Source organism: Castanea sativa, chromosome 2, assembly GCF_040712315.1.
Source record: "Castanea sativa cultivar Marrone di Chiusa Pesio chromosome 2, ASM4071231v1".
Taxonomy (NCBI): domain Eukaryota; kingdom Viridiplantae; phylum Streptophyta; class Magnoliopsida; order Fagales; family Fagaceae; genus Castanea; species Castanea sativa.
This window is the reverse complement of record NC_134014.1, coordinates 37,720,258-37,738,361: the sequence shown is the minus strand read 5'-3', so window position 1 is coordinate 37,738,361 and position 18,104 is coordinate 37,720,258. Positions and strand designations below refer to the sequence as shown.

The following is an 18,104-nucleotide window of genomic DNA, read 5'->3' as shown; positions in this document are numbered from 1 at the left end:
TGGATTCTGTTTGTTGCAATCACATGACACCTCACTCGTCCTTATTTTCTGACCTTAAACCTGCACCACACCCTCTTAATATTCGCACAGCAAATGGTTCCACAATGTCTGGTCATAATATAGGTTCCGTTTCGACCTCCAACCTCTCAGTTCCTGGGGTCTTTAATGTTCCTGACGTTTCTTACAATTTATTTTCTGTGGGACAATTAGCTAAGTTAGGTTATCGCATTATTATTATTATTTTTATTCTGGGTGTATTGTGTAGGATCCGAGGACGGGATAGGAGCTTGGGACCGATCCCAGAGTTGGTCATATGTTTCCCATGGACAACCTTCGTCTTCCACTTGTTGCTCCTGTTTCTATTACTGTAGCTGCTGCAGTTTCTTCTATTCCTTCCCTTGCACTTTGGCATACTCGACTTGGTCACGCATCTTCTTCTCGGGTATAACAATCGGCTTCTAGAGGTTTGTTAGGTTCAGTGTTTACAGAAAATTTTGATTGTGTTTCATGTCAGTTAGGAAAACAACCAGCTTTACCTTTCAATACTAGTGAATCAATATCCACTGATATCTTTGAACTTATTCATTTTGATGTTTAGGGGTCTTCCTCTGTCTCTAGTATTGGTGGATCTCAATATTTTGTTATCTTTATTGATGATTACTCTCGTTATAGCTGGATTTTTAATATGAAACATCGTTCTATATTATTGCAAGTATATTCTAATTTTACAAAAATGGTTAAAACTCAATTTTCCAAACGTATCAAAATTTTTTGATCTGATAATGCTCTTGAGTACACTTAATATGCTTTCCAAGCTGTTTTGCATTCCTATGGCACTGTTCATCAACTAACTTGTCTAGGTACCTCTCAACAAAATGGTAGAGCCGAACGAAAATTTCATCATATTCTTGACATTGGTCGTGCTCTCATTCTCTCTACCAAAGTTCCTGCTCCTTTTTGGGGCGAAGCTGCTCTTCATGTTGTTCATGCTATTAATCGCATTTTTAGTCCTGTCATCCAAAATCAAACTCCATATGAGAGCCTTTTTAGATCACCTCCAGACTGTCACCACCTTCGCTCTTTCAGTTCTGCTTGTTTCGTTCTTCTTCAACTACATGAGCATAACAAACTTGAGCCTCAGTTAAGGCTTTGTTGTTTTCTTGGCTATGGCTAAACTCAAAAGGGGTATCGGTGTTATGATCCTATTTCTCATCGTCTTTGTATTTCTTGCAATGTTGTCTTTTGGGAACATCGCCTCTTTGTTGAGCTCTCTCACTTCCGTGCTTCTCTATCTTCCTCCTCAGTCTTAGATCTTTTTCCCGATGAGGCACATATTCCTTCTATAGCTACTCCTCATGTAGCTGCTCCGGATTCTCCTGTAGACTTCTCTGTCCAACCACCAGATATCCTTGATCCCTTTCCTAGTTCATCTTTTAATGAACAAGTCGAAGATGAACAGGTCGAAGATGAGGTACCCAACCCTGAGCTTGGGTCCCCTACTCTTGCTCCGCCTAAAGATCTTGCACAAGACATTCCACCTCGTCGCTCAACTCGAGTAAGATCAATTCCTGCACATTTACTTGACTATCATTGTTACACTGCCCTTGCTACATTGCACGAGCCTCACTCCTATTATGAGGTTTCCACTGACCCTTTATGGCAGATTGCAATGAAAGAGGAACTTGATGCATTATCTAAAAACCATACTTGGAATTTGGTCACTCTTCCCTTTGGAAAATCTGTGGTTGGTTGTAAGTGGATCTATAAAATTAAGACTCGCTCTGATGGGTTCATTGAGCGCTACAAAGCTTGTCTTGTTGCAAAAGGTTTTACAGAGGAGTATGAGATTGATTATGAAGAGACCTTTACTCCAGTTGCTCGTATCTCATCTGTTCGTACCTTCTTAGCTATTGCTACTGCCAGTAAATGGGACCTTTTCTAGATGGATGTAAAAAATGCATTCCTCAATGGGGATTTAAGTGAAGAATTTTATATGCAACCTCCTCCTGGTCTCTGTTGAATCAAACAAAGTTTGTCATCTTCGATGTGCACTTTATGGCCTTAAACAAGCTCCCCGAGCTTGGTTTGCCAAATTCAGCTCTACCATTTCTTGCTTGGGTTACATGGTCAGTCATTATGATTCTGCCTTATTTCTTCGTCGCACTGATAAATGCACTATTTTACTTCTCATGTATGCGGATGATATGATCATAACTGGTGATGACCTCAGTGGCATTCAAGAACTCAAGGATTTTCTCAATCAGCAGTTTGAGATGAAAGATCTTAGACATCTCAGCTACTTTTTGGGTCTTGAAATCACTCATTCTATAGATGGACTTTACATTACTCAAGCCAAGTATGCCTCTGAACTCTTGTCTCGAGCTGAGCTCATTGATAGCAAGACTGTTGACACTCCAGTTGAGCTTAATGCGCATCTGACTCCCTCAGGGGGGAAACCATTGTCTAATCCCTCTCTTTACAGACGTTTTGTTGGCAGCCTAGTTTATCTCACTGTTACTCGTCAAGAAATTTTCTATGTTGTTCACCAAGTGAGCCAGTATCTGTCTACTCCATAATCAACTCACTACGTTGCTGTTCTGTGCATTCGTCGATACCTAAAGGGCACTCTCTTCCATGGTCTTTTCTACTTTGCTCAGTTTCCTCTTGTTCTCTATGCATTTTCTGATGCTGATTAGGCAGGAGATCCCATTGATCGTAGGTCCACCACTGGTTATTGCTTTCTTCTTGGTTCTTCTCTAATTTCTTGGCGAAGCAAGAAACAAACTCATGTGGCCTGCTCCAGTACTGAAGCAGAATATCATGTCCTTACTAATACCACATCTGAACTTATTTGCTACGATGGCTTCTAAAGAACTTAGATGTCTCTACATCCTTTACTACTCCTCTTTATTGTGATAACCAAAGTGTCATTCATATTGCTCACAATGATGTCTTCCATGAACTGATTAAACATATCGAAATCGGTTGTCATTTTATCAGTTATCATCTTTTCCATGGTGCTCTCAAGCTGATCTCAGTCTCCTCTATAGATCAACTTGTAGATATCTTCACTAAGTCACATCTTAAGGGACGCCTTCGTACTTTAGTTGACAACCTTAAGTTGGTCTCACATCCACCTTGAGTTTGAGGGGGTTTGTTAACGTGTATAATATTATGGGCTTTAGGCCCAACTAGATTACTTATATAGCACACATTCTTGTACTACACACTTATTTGCACTGCACTCCTATGCCTCATATATAAAGGCACTTATGTATATTTTTTTCACTAAGAAATACAATACAATTATTCAGTATTTCTAACACATAGAATAACCTAACTACCTAAGTATAAATCCAAGGCGTTCTTGAAGGACGTCAAGGCCAGCTCAATACAATTTAAGGCCTAAGACTGTTAGTTCTAAATGAATGTTTTATATTTTTACTTTCACTTCAATAATATTTAGTTTATTTACCATTAACTTAGTTAATGTTTTAAATTAAAATTTTTTATTTAAAATCCATTGTTCATACTTTTTAATACAATATGAGTAATTTGATTGAGCTATAATAGAGAAATTACAAATTTCACTACATAGGCCTCACAAACTAATAGGTCACCAATTAAAAAAAAAAGTGATTAAAATATTTATTTATTATATTGTTTAAGTGACACTATTCATATTCTTGTCGCATCACTTCATAAGTTTTTTTGCAATAAAATTTGTAATAGCTTTAACATTTTCATCCACAATTTTTTTTGGGATAACACAAAAGCTGCTACAAATTTTAATATAAAAGGTTTACAAATTGATGTGCTAATAAATGTGATTGGTGGCACTTCAACAAGATAATAAATAGGTATTTTGAATTACTTCATGTGATTACTGACACGTTGATTTGTAAGTCCAATATAATAAAGTTTGAAATATTCTAATATAACTCAAGTTTTGGACATTTTTAAGAGTAGAGCAAAAAATATACTACTCACAATTTTTTTTTAAATTATTTATTGCCCCAAATTTGGAGGTTTTTCTCTAGTAAGGGGCCTTAGGCCTCAAGACGACTTAGGGGTTGCCCTGATCATGATCCAAGGCCCCAAAAGGTACCATAAATACCTAACTTGGAGGTTGATGGGGGGTAGCTGCACATTGAAGACAGGGTGGTCACTAGACGACCCTAACCTGGAAGGAAAAAAAAAACATAAGGAATAATAGCACCTGTTTGGCATGAAACTTGACACTTGTTTAAAAACAAAAAAAACATGCAATTTAACATTTGGATTTTCAAAATATGTAGTCATGTTAATTTTTTTTAGTGAGAGTTGTTGCCTTAAATCGCAACTAAGTTCATAGTCAAATTTTGTCCTTAAACTTTGATCCTCTTAGCAATTTATTAGGCCCTTATATATTGTTGAGGATCAAAGTTTAAGGACAAAATTTGACTATGAACTTAGTTGCGATTTAAGGCTACAACTCTCACTAAAAAAATTAACATGACTACACATTTTGAAAATCTAAATGTTAAATTGCATGTTCTTAATGTTTTCAAAACAAGTGTCAAGTTTCATGCCAATCGGATGTTATTTATTATTCTATCCATAAACTTTATTTTTATGTATAATTTTAAACAACAATAACTCGAAATTCAAATATATGATTGATGACATAACTATTGATTTTTGATATTTATGAAAATTTTCAAGCATGGAAGATATAATAATAAAAAAAATGTAATTCAACGATGGATTTGTCAAAATTTACATCTAATAAAAAAAAATTTAAAAGAATTGTAACTTTAGCCTACAACCAAGTCTGTTACCAAACTTTGTCTAAAGTTTAAATATGTTGGACCTAGAAAAATTTAGGGTGGTCATAAAATTTTGAAAGAGATATAGCTTACAACATTGATAATGAAACTATTATGCAAGTATGGAATGATTTCAAAAAAAAAAAAAAAAAAAAAAAACCTCGTGAAAGAAAATTGTAAGACTTTATGTGTGTGTGTGTGTGTGTGTGTGTGTGTGTTTTGGTCAATATCTTAAAAAAATTTCTTTTTATTAAATTTTGCATCATGGGCAGGAATCAAAATGCCATAAAGGGGGAACACTATGAAGTTTTTGTTTTGGAGAGATTGAGAAAAAGATTGGGATGATTAGGCAATCATCATCAATGGACTAATGCCTTGATTCTTGCATTAGCTTTGATCGTGCGTGTGCGCGTGTTTCTCCCTTTCCCAGTTCGTTAAATAGTCTAGGTTTGAAAGCCATGCCATCCCCAACCAAAAAAGAAAAAAATGTTTCAATGAAAAGTACTTCCACCCTTTACGGTTTTATAAATACAATAGATAAATTCATCTCCACTCACATTGTTTACTTTCTTAATAGAATATTGGACAAACTACGTATTTGCTCTCTATTCTATACACCATATTTCAATTTGGTCCCTAACCTTTCAATTGTGTCAATTTGGTTCTTTAACCTTTCAGTACTGTGTCAATTTAGTTTCTGCTGTTATCTTTTGAATTAACATTGATGATACGTCTAATGACCAAAATAAAAAATTAGCTTTCATTGATATGAAAATAGACTAAAATTTTATTTTTGTCGTTTGTCATGTTATCAATTTTCATCTGAAAGATAACGATAGTTACTAAATTGACATGACACTAAAAGATTATAGACCAAATTGATATAATTGAAAGGTTATGGACCTTTTTTTTTTTTGGAAGAAAAACCAAGAATTTTTTGATTAAGTTGCTAGAAAATCAGCTAGCACAAATTTAAATACATTTGAAGGAACATGTCCCATCTAAACTAAAAGCGGATAAGAAAATCTAGCTCTCTTAGCTAGGACATCTGCAATTGAGTTACCTTGCCTATAAGTGTGAGAGAAAGACATACTTTGAAAAGAGTTTACATAGGAGAGAATATCCTTAATCAGATGACCATGCATTGACCCGAAATTTGTACCATATTTCAGGGAGTGTGTAACGAACTCAGAGTCACCCTCAAGTACCACATGGTGAAACTCCAACTCCTGAGCAAAGAGAACAGCTCTTCTGGCTGCCAGTAGCTCCACAGCAATCACTGTGGTGGGTTTCTGTTTCTTCTCAGCTAGGGAGGCCACAAGTTCACCATGCACCATCAAAGTTCACTTTTACACAGCTGCTATCAGGTGGCTTCCATTTGATGTTGTGGGGTCTGGACGTGTTCTTTCTTTGCTTGAAAGCTTCTGGTAGTCAGAATTGTATGCCCAGGCAGAATCGGATTCAGTCTTAATATGGATTACAGATTCACCCACTCTAATTTTGTTTCTGCGATTCCACAATTTCCAAGTTGTCACAGCAAAAATATTCAGCAGATGTGGCTTGGTTTTGACCATATCTAGCATGTCTGAGAAAGATAACACAGCAGCAACACTTCTATCCACCCAGCCGAAATATTTTTTCCATGCTACCTGCACTTCCTCACAAGACCAGAGGGCATGCATCACTGTTTCAGGTTCCTTAGCACAGCGAGAGCATAGATCATCAAGGGTGATTTTTCGCCTGTGAAGATTCCTATTTGTTGGCAGTGCATCAGAGCAAACTTTCCACAGAAAGTGCTTTATTTTCCCTGGGATATTTAGCTTCCAAAGGCTCCTCCAAAACTTGACAACGGAGTCATTATTTGAAGTAGATGCTGAGTCACAGTCCTCTTCACACAAAATTTTATACCCCAACTTAACTGTGTACTACTCAGTTTTATCCCATGGCCAACAAAGTCTATCCATCTATCTCAAGGAGCATAAAGGGATTGCTTTTATCCCGCTTGCTTCAAAAGGTAGAAAAGTTTCATCAATCAGTTGATAATTCCATATTGCTGAGTCTCCATCAATTAGTGCATCCACCGTAGCATCCCTTGAATGGTTAGGACCTGGTGAAAAAACTTTTCTACCCCCCGCATCTGGCAGCCACCTAACTTCAAAGATCTTGATGTTTGACCCATCTCCAACCCGCCATCTAGCTCCCATAGAAATAACCTTTCTAGCCCGTAGGATGCTTTTCCAAGCAAACGACCCCGATGAAGCTTTAGCATCAAGCATAGAGTCGTTTAGAAAATATTTCGTCTTGAAAACCTTGTAAAAAAGGGATTCAGTATCGTTCATCAACCTCCAAACTTGTTTTGCGAGCACGACATCATTGAACTTGCATAAGTCCCTAAATCCCAATCCACCCACTGTTTTTGCTTTGCACAAAGTCCCCCACTTCTTCCAATGGATTTTTCGAAAATCTCCTCCTTGCCCCCACCAAAACTTACAGATCATCATCTCAATGTCATGGCATATACCAATAGGCAACTTAAAGCAAGTCATAGCAAAGATAGGTATGACTTGCACAATGACCTTTAATAGTACTTCCTTTCCTGCTTATGACAGTAGTTTCTCTTTCCACTCTTGCAGCTTATTCTAGATTCTATCTTTTATATAGTTCAAGCTCGCCCTCTTATTTCTACCCACAATCGCTGATAAACTGAGGTATTTTTCGTATTCCTTTATTTTTGGAACCCCAAGCAAAAGCTTGATGGAATTCTTCAAATCTGCACTTACTAATTTGTTGAAGAACAAAGTTGTTTTCTCCCTATTTATCTGCTGCCCAGATGCATCCTCATAGCATTCCAATATTTCTTGAATAACATTAATATCCTCCAATTTTGCTCAACAAAATACTAAATTATCATCGGCAAAGAATAGATGGGAGATTTTTGGGCCATTCTTACACAAGGAGAAAGCACCAATTCAGCCTAGAGAAAACTGCTTGGTTGAGTAGGCCATTCAAACCCTTTGAGTAAAGGAGAAAGAGATACGGTAACAAGGGATCACCTTGTCTAATGCCGCAAGAGAGTCAGATCTCACTATGGGGTTCACCGTTGATGAGGATGGAGTAAGATACTGAACTGATGCAAACTGAAATCAACTCAATCCATTTGCTGCTAAAACCCATCTTTGCCATAAGTTTTAAGAGAAAACTACACTCCACTCCACTCTATCGTAGGCTTTACTCATATCAAGCTTTCGAGTCATAAAACCTGTTTTACCTGTCTTCTTTGTCTTCATGTGGTGAAGAGTCTCAAAGGCCACTAGGATGTTATCCAAAGTAGCCTTATCAGTTTTGAATGCACTTTGAGATTCGGATATGATGTGGGGAAGAATCCTTTTTCAACCTATTTGCTAGCACTTTGGACACAAGCTTATAGGTAATGTTACATAAAGCAATAGGTCAATACTCAGTAACTCTAACCAGATTTTTAACTTTTAGAATAAGAGTAATAAAAGTATGATTTATACCTAGTGGAATCTAACCTATGTTCAAACAAGAAAGGACAGCTTCGGATACGTTGTCACCGATGACATTCCAGTAGTGCTAGAAAAATATTGGTTGTAGTCCGTCAGGCCCTGGCGCCTTTAACAGTGACATCTGCTTCAATGTCAACATAACTTCTTGTCTAGTATAATTTTCCGTCAGCATTGCATTCATCTCATCAGTGACAAAGCAGGCAGTAGCTTGAAGGACCAGATTTGTTTGCATCGAGTTGGCTGAGGTGAACAACTTTTGATAATATTGCACAAAGGAACTAAATACGTTGTTTAGTCTAGAATATTCCATTAGATGAGAGTGTCAATGCAAAAGAGGAGATCAACTTATTAGTTTCATTTATAGAACTTTTTTTTTTTTTTTTTGAGGAAAACTTATATAGAACATTAATGGTGAAAGTACTTAGTATTTCTTAAAAAATTTGAGAGAAAATAATTTTTTTTTTAATTTAAAGAAAAAAATGGTAACCATTGCTATTTTACTTTAATGTATTAATTATCTATTGATTTGGGGCAGTAGGTTAATTGGGTAACTGCGTTTACTTCCATTTCTTAATTATCTATAGATAACTTGTGGGCAGTGGGCAAGAGAAAAACGTAAATTCCTCCTCTCCCTTACCTAATTACCTTTCCAGAAAGAGTATAGAAGAATAGTCAGCAAGAAAGTTTGAAATTCGTATCCCCTTGTGATGTCCTACTACCTCTTAGTCTCACTCCCATTTGCTAAGCCAATATGTCATCAGACTCACCACACCCCCCTACAGTCCCTTATTTCTATTACTATATATAGTATATACACACATTTGTCCTTAAGATCATTCACTTATTTGTCATTCCTAGGCATTGCAATTCAATCGTTTCATATCAGCTTAATTTCTACGTGTGACAAAAGAGAAAACTAAATGGCGAAATCACGAGAAGTTGAGAAACCCAACAAGGCCTTTGGCTGGGCAGACAGGGATTCTTCTGGGGTCCTTTCTCCCTTCAGTTTCTCAAGAAGGTCCTCTCTCCCTCTCTCTCTCGTTTTATTTATTTTTCATTTTAATCCAATATTTTGATTATCCTCAGAAATTGGATAATTTTGTTATATTTTATAATCTTTTTGTTTTCCTCCTTCAATCAAAATGAAATTGGATCATTCAATTACTAAATACTTTTATTCCAAGTGAAATTGATTGTTTTAAATAATTCGATAATTATAATAATATAGGAGGTATATCTAAATCATAATACTTCTTATAAAGAAGGATGGATAATATCAGTTGAGTTACGAATTCCCTTCAATCATTTGAACATTCGTAAAGCTCCTGTTTATTCTTATTTTCATTTATTTTTATTGAACATCTTCGTTATTTTATACTTATTTTTAAAAATGAGATTATTTAAAAAAAATTAACAAAATAAGAATGCATTTCTTTGATCAATTAATCACAGTGCTGCGCATAGTGATTAGTCAACTAGTATCAACAAATCTCCATCCTTTTTAATGATCCATCCTTTTTGTTCTCTTTTTATTTTTGGGCAAAACTATTGTTTTGTTCCTTATATTTTGGGGTTACACTTATGTTGGTCCCTACATTTTGATAAAAATCAAGTTAGTTCCTATTATTTTCAATGTACAGTTAATTTGGTTTCAACCGTAAATTTATTAATGGAAAATACCTATGTTGTAACGGTGTACACTACTGGCATTTAACTTAAAGGACTCAATTAATTGAAAGCAAAGATAGAATGTTGAAATGAATTTTGGTCAAACTTAGTATATGCACTCTGTATTTTTGCCTATTTTTTATATATTGTTTTAGTCACATGTAAACAATGCATATTGTTTACCACGTATACATTTTCCATTTGTAAGTTAACGAAAGAGATAATTGATTGCAAATTAAAAATATCGTGGCCAAATTAACTATTACCAAAATGTAAAGATCAAATTAATTAATTGTGACCCAAAATGTTTTTTTTTTTTTTTTGTTCTAAATTGTTGGTTTATGCTAAATAAAATAGTTGGTACATTTGCAGGGCAACAGGAGAGAAGGACGTACGATTCAAAGTTATTTATTGTGGGGTATGCCACTCTGACCTTCATGCGGTCAAGAATGATTGGGGCACGTCCACCTATCCACTTATCCCTGGGTATGTTAATCGAATCATCGTTCTTCTATCTCTATATCTTACCTTTTCATAAAGAATCATCTTGTCCTAAAATCATTCTCTTCATTTCAATCAGATGAACCAATTTTCTATATATTATAATTTGTACAAAATTTAGCTACAAATTAGTTTGTAACTAATAACTATTACCAAGTTTGTAACAAAACTTTATTCTTATAATATTCAAAATTCTATTTTATTATAATATGGATGAAGTTTGGTTACAAATTTAGTTGAAACTTAAGACTATAACTTTCACTAAAAAAATTAATATGATTACATATTTTGAAAATCTAACCATTGAATTATATGTATTTTATGTTCTTAAAACACATCAAATTTCATGTTAATCGGATGTTATTTTCTATTCGATTCATAGACTCGTTTTTTATACATAATTTTAAATTACAAAAATCTATAATTTTTGAATATTTAATTGATGACATAGATATTAACCTTTGATCTTTTATAAATTTTGCAAGAATGGAGGATATAATAAAAAGAAAATGTAATCTAATAGTAGATTTATTAAATTTACATCTAATAAAAAAATATTAAGTAGAATTGTAACCTTAGACTACAACCAAGTTTATAGTTAAACTTTATCCTTATAATATACAGCAGTATTAATCTTTGATCTTTTAGAAATTTTACAAGAATGGAGGATATAATTTTTTTTTTTAATTGAAAAATAATAGAGGATATAAGAAAAAAATGTAATCCAATGATAAATTTATTAAAATTCACATCCAATAAAAAGATATTGAATAGAGTTGTAGCCTTAAGTTACAACCAAGTTTATAGTCAAACTTTATCTCTATAATGTACGATGGTATTTTCTTTCTTTACATTGGAGAACAATGTGCTCCATTTGTTTATATTTAAGAACAGAATAGCCTAAAAGATTGTAGCACTCAACAAGTCATAATAGGTTTCTAGAGCACAATATAGTTTTTATTTTCAATGACTTTTTGCAAATTAGTTGTATTGTTGATCTCTCTCTCTCTCTCTCTCTCTCTCTCTCTCTCTCTCTCTCTCTCTCTCTCTCTCTCTCTCTCTCTCTATATATATATATATATATATATAGATATACTAGTCACTAGCCCGTGCTATGCACGGGAACCTATATATTTGTGAGATAAACTAAAATAATTTTATAAAATTTTAAATTGATTAAGAAATTACATCATTGCATGATTTGCTCTTTTATGACTTCAATTTATGTTACAATTTGATAAAGAAGTCATTGCTTGAACATACAATGGTTTACAAAAAATTTGTCAGAGTATTTCAAATATTGCAAAAAAAATAACTCAAAAATTCAAATATTAAAATTTCTAAAAAACCAAAAAATATTAAAGAATTAAATGATTCACTACTTAGAAATTATTCAAACAAAACAAAATATATAAGACTAAATAATAGGGAAATATAAAAGAAAAATGAGTTACATTCAAAAGAATAATTTCAATTATTGCAAGCTTTTTTATCTTGTAAAAAACGGCTAAAAAGAGTTTGGTGGTTTATGTACAAAAATTACTTTTTAAAGAAGTTGCAATAGAATTCTTCTATTATCCAAAGAAGTTGAACTTTATCAATAGTTGATGATTTTTATATTTATCCAAATAAAGTCATGCTTAGGATAATCTTAATATAGGATTTATTCAAGTTTTTATTATTATTTTTTTATAAACGTTTGAGTTTGAGTTTAAGTTAGACATATTAGAGAGATAAAGTTTCACTTCTTGTTAAGTTTAGATTAAACAAAATTAATTTTTTTTAAAAAAAATGATAATGATGAGTTTGAGTTTAAGTTGGACTTGTTAGGGAGATAGAGTTTCACTCTTTGTTAAATTTGAAATAAACAAAAATAATTTTATTTAAAAATTAAAATGATAAAAAAAATGATGTGTTTGAGTTCAAGTTGGACTTATTAGAGAAATAAAGTTTCTCTCCTTGTTAAGTTTAGACTAAATAAAAATAGCATTATTTAAATAGAATATAATTTTATTTAAATATTGTGCTGACGTGGAAAATTGTGGAAGGTTTAGAAGTTTCGGTTATATATATATAAAATAAATCTTTGATGCCGTTTCATGTTTGGTTCCTTTGCTTTTTTTTCTTCTTTTTTTTTTCTGCGTTGTTACTTATAGTAGTTTTAAATTACATATTACATTATTTAATTTTGATATGTTTTTATTTTTTTTTTTAGTAATTTTTTTAATTTCAAATTTTTTACTTAAGTACAATTTCAATGTGTTATTCCATCCATATCGCGCTTTTAAAGTTCATAAATGACGTAGTTTTTTTAAAACACAGTTTAGATAGAGATTGATGGAAGGACAATACATTAAAACCAAATGTGTATGTTAAAAGACTAAAAATTAAAAACTAAAACTGTAAAGACGAAAATGAAAAACAAATCCAGGTTTGTGTGTGTAATTTCTAAAATTTCAATTCAACACTTTGCCAAAATTTTACATGCCATTTTGTCCATTATATGTTCACATTAGAGTTTCTAAAAAATACTTATTTTACACTATAAAAGCTAATTTATCTATTTTACCAACTCATTTAATAATACACTTTAACATCTCATTTCTTATTTTTAGATACAACATAACAAAATAATATATAGAGCGAGAGAGAGAGAGAGAGAGGGGGTCAAAGAGGAGAGAGCAGAGAGAAGTGAGAATAAAAAATAAATACAAATTTGCTACAGTTGTTGCTATAAATACAAACTATTGGTTCACAATTGTTCAAAAGAATTGGCAATACACATTAGGGTAAAGGTCAATTTGAACGTATGTATTGCTAAAATAGCCATTTGAAGGGGGTTTATGCTGATATTAGTACATTATCAATTAAATGAATCAAAAAATTTTACTTTCTAGTATGTTTAGTATCCCATATTGAAATCATGTGAACTGAATTTGGATAATGCAGGCATGAGATTGTGGGTGAAGTGACTGAGGTGGGGAGCAAGGTACAAAAGTTCAAAGTTGGGGACAAGGTTGGCGTTGGCGGCATGGTTAATTGGAGCATGTCACTCTTGTGATAACTGTGCCAACAACCTTGAAAATTACTGCTCCAAAATGATTCTCACCTATGGTGTCAAGTACTATGATGGAACCATCACATATGGAGGCTACTCTGACATTATGGTTTCTGATGAGCACATTGTGATTCATATTCCAGACAACCTTCCGCTTGATGCTAGTGCCCCTCTCCTTTGTGCTGGGATCACAGTGTACAGTCCCTTGAGATTTTATGGACTTGACAAACCTGGTATGCATGTGGGTGTGGTTGGCCTTGGTGGTCTAGGCCATGTTGCTGTGAAGTTTGCTAAAGCTATGGGGGTTAAGGTGACAGTTATCAGTACTTCACCCAACAAGAAGAAGGAAGCTTTGGAACATCTTGGTGCTGACTCCTTTTTGGTTAGCAAAGACCAAGATCAGATGCAGGTACTTAGTTGTTAACATATTGCATTGTTAAGTTAGTATGTGTGAGTTACAATAGGTGTACATTATCCAAGTTTCAAATTTTACCTACCATATAGGCTGCCGAAGGAACATTGGATGGTATCATTGATACAGTCTCTGCTCAACATCCTCTCCTGCCTCTAATTGGTCTATTGAAGACACAAGGAAAACTCGTTGTAGTTGGTGCGCCAGAGAAGCCGCTTGAGTTGCCAGTCTTACCATTACTCATGGGTAAGCATATTAATTACAACTAACAATTGTTACATTTGATTTGATAGGGGATCCGAAGTTGCTTTTTATGTTAAGTTGACTGGGTAATTAATTATATGAGACTGTTTTGTGTATTATTATTATTATTATTATTATTATTATTAGGTTCTAAGATCCTTAAGTTTAAATGTATTAAAACACTAATTTGTAATGTTGTCAAATCATGGTCAAAACGTTTTAATCTTGTTTAAACTGCTCAAAGTATGTGTTTTTTTATGTAAAATTGGAATCGAATTGCTGTAGAATTTATTGTACAATTCTGCCTGGCTCGATCGATCGAGAATTAGACTCGACCGATCGAAAGTCGTGCAGATTGTTTTTCTGCAAAATTTTCCAACTCAGCCTAAGCTCGTTTTACATGTAGGGTTTTATGTTTTGCCCCAGGTATAAAAGAGAAAACCCTAACCACGTTTTTAGAAGTTGTTGATGCTGTGTGTGTGAATCTTCTGTGAAATTTAGAGGTGTTTTCCTTCACACATGCTTAGGGTTATCAAGGATCAAGACTATGTTACGAACTTGATGATCATTCAATTGCTGCACTAAGAGCTTAAAAATATACAAGCGGGAGTGTTTATGCTTGCTGGGAATCCAAGAAAGAAGTAGTTAGTGGACACGGAGCTGTCACGTGGTTGTGGTAGTAAATTTCCTACTCGAGGTAGCAATAGAATGTTAGTGGTCTAAGTGGCTATTATGTAAACTTCAATTCTTTCGTAGTGGATTCAGTTTTACCTTGAGCATAACTAAGTTAAATCCTCCCCAAGTTTTTTACCGATTTGGTTTTCTTGGGTCATCATATCATTGTGTTCTTTATATTTCTGCTGCTTTGCATGATATGATTGTTTTGTGTTAACCTAGATCTGTATAATTAACCTAAGTATTCACTTGATTAATAAATTAGGTTAAACAATTTAGTTTACAGGGGTCTAAAAACGTACGATTATTATTATTATTATTATTATTATTATTATTATTATTATATCTTCTTGTGTTGTACAAGCTTAATTGTTGTCTGTGCATTTTAACCGATGAATTTTGTAGTAATTAATAAGTATTATGAAATGACAGTAAGGAAGTTACTAGGTGGAAGTTGTGCCGGAGGCATGAAGGAGACACAAGAAATGATTGACTTTGCAGCCAAACACAACATAATTGCTGACATTGAGATTATTCCAATTGACTATGTGAACACAGCCATGGAACGACTTGTGAAAACAGATGTTAGATACCGATTTGTCATTGATATTGGAAACACATTGAAGTCAAGCTCCTGATTTTTGTTACCTTTTCGAACAAATTAATTATTTCGCGATCTATGAAATAATCAGTGGGATCATAGTATCATAAAATAAACACTTGATATTTATCCATGTGTGCAAAGCTTCATTCAAGAAAATCCTCCATCTAATGTAATACTTTCTTGGGTACGATCTGGTGTCTTTGAACAGTCAAATTTAGATTGAAAATATTATACATTTGGAGCTAGAAGAATGAATGAATTCATTTTACTGTTTTTATTTCTTAAATCTAAAAGTATACAATGTCATATCATTTAAAATTATTACATTAGATGCATATTTAAATTTTAATATTTAATTTGAACTATAAATTAGATCCATATCAAATACAATCATTTTCCACCACTAAAGACACTATCTGTTTTTTTGTTTTTTTTCCATAGTAATTCTTCCCAATCAAATGGCAATCTTAAGCTGTGGCATGTGAGGATTCCTTTTTCCAAGGGAGAGGATTCTTACTCAAATTTTTATTCATTAAAAATTTTGTATTAAAGTTAAATAGATGTAACAACTAAATTAAATGTACTATTTAAAAAAAAATTGCAAAAGAGGTATGCATAGAAGGCACGCAAAGGAAAATATAGGAATGTTTCATCATTTAAGAGGTCTACCAATATTATTATGAAATCCATGAAATAATAAGTTTTTTTTTTTTTAGAAACATGAGATAATAAGTTGAATCAAAGTATCACCAAATAAAAAGTTGATGTTTATCCCAAAGGGACCAAGAATCGTGTTTTGTTGATGCCAATCCTGCTATAACTCTGATTGCCTGCAATTGCTCAATAGTGATCCTGCCCACTATATCTATCATTTATTTGAAAAAAGATACAACTTCTTACCAATAACAAATAGAATTATTAGTTCAAAAATTTTTTAAAAAAATTCATTTATACTATGGCACTAAATTTTATATCAGACAAATTATCCTAATATAATAAAATCATATTAGACAAGATAGAAATGGAAGGTTCAAAATCACATGTCTTAATATGTGTATTTCATTTATGCTTTATCAATCATGGTACTGTACGTCATTTTTAGAAAGAGTGGACACTACAAAAAAATTTGGACTATTGCGGTGGGCCAAAACCATCGCAAAAGCCCAAAGAACCGCTGCTAAAGGTCCATTTGGCCTATTGTGGCGGTTCTACCCGCCAGTTTTGCAGTGCTACAATAGCTCTATTGCGGCGATAACAAAAAATGTCGCTATAAATGCACCTTTTAGTGGCGCTTTTGGTTTTTTGCGGCAGGTAGAAAACCGCCACCATATGAGGCCAAAATTCATGTCAATTGACTTTTAGTGGCAGGTTATGCTCGCCGTTATTGGTGTCCACCTTTAGCGGCGGGAAAAATGCGCTGCTATAGGGAACCAATTAAAACGGACTCATTACACTTATAGCGGTGGCGAGAAACGCTACTATATGTGTAAACCTTTTAGCGAGGGGGAAAAAACACCGCTATAGGACTTCATTTAAATCATAATATATGCACCTTTAGCAGTGCTTTTTGACTGCCGCTATAGGTTCTTTTTTTTTTCCGGTAGGTTTTAAAACTACTATTTTTTTTTTTACAGACCTGTTACAAAGAATTTGTAATAGTTTTAGCTCTACTAACACAATACCGCAAATGCTACTAATTAACAACACCACAAATGTCTCCAAACTAATGTAATATTAGCATAGAAATATATTATCAAATACATAAAAAAGAAAAAAAATGTGGTCCTTTGTACACACCATCATATTAACTACATAACATTGTCTATATCCATCATCATAAAATTAACAAAAGAAAAGATGTGGTCCTTTGTACACAGAAAGTCTTCAACACTTACATTAAACTATTATCATAATCAAAGTTTCAAAGTGTTTCAAAATATTTTTCAACACTTGCGAAAAATGTGTTTGTTCAAATGTGGTTCTTTGTACACAAAATGTCCTCAAACACCAACATAAAATTTCTAAGCTACTTGGGATGGGATGTAGCTAATGATTTTTGAAGAGCTGGGGATTGTAGGATTGGATAAACGTCCTACATACAAAACAAAAAGGCAATTATTAGGACACAACGATATCAAATATTGGAATCCAAAATTGCTTAATGCATGATCATTTCAAGGGAAATTTGAAGTTTCAAAAGTTGCAACTACAATTATAGGCCAAAAATGTATTGACCCCTTGTGATGAATTAACCAATTAATTAGCTAAGTGAATTAATTAAGTTCAATTACATGCAATGAGCATGGAAGCACAAACAAATCACAAAATAACTAAATATGCAGTGGAAATTAAATGACACGGTGATTTATTTACGAATGAGAAAACCTACACAGTAAAAGTCCCACCGGGTGATTTTAAGGTCACCACTCCTGAAAATCCACTATTATCAAAACAAGCGGTTACAAGTAAAGGAATCTCAGTACCTTCTACCCACCTACAGTTAAACCCTCACCCCAATACCCAATTAGACTTATTCTGTAGTGACAATCTCTCCTTGTATTGCACGGCTCCCAGTACATGACTAACCAAAAGATGCGCGGATCCCAGT

At 33.5% G+C, this 18,104-nt stretch overlaps 1 pseudogene; it reads left to right on the top strand.

The window, feature by feature from the left end:
- The first annotated feature begins 9,049 nt into the window (after positions 1 to 9,049).
- LOC142626000 (putative mannitol dehydrogenase) lies at positions 9,050 to 15,625 on the top strand (annotated as a pseudogene).
- The last annotated feature ends 2,479 nt before the right edge of the window (positions 15,626 to 18,104 follow it).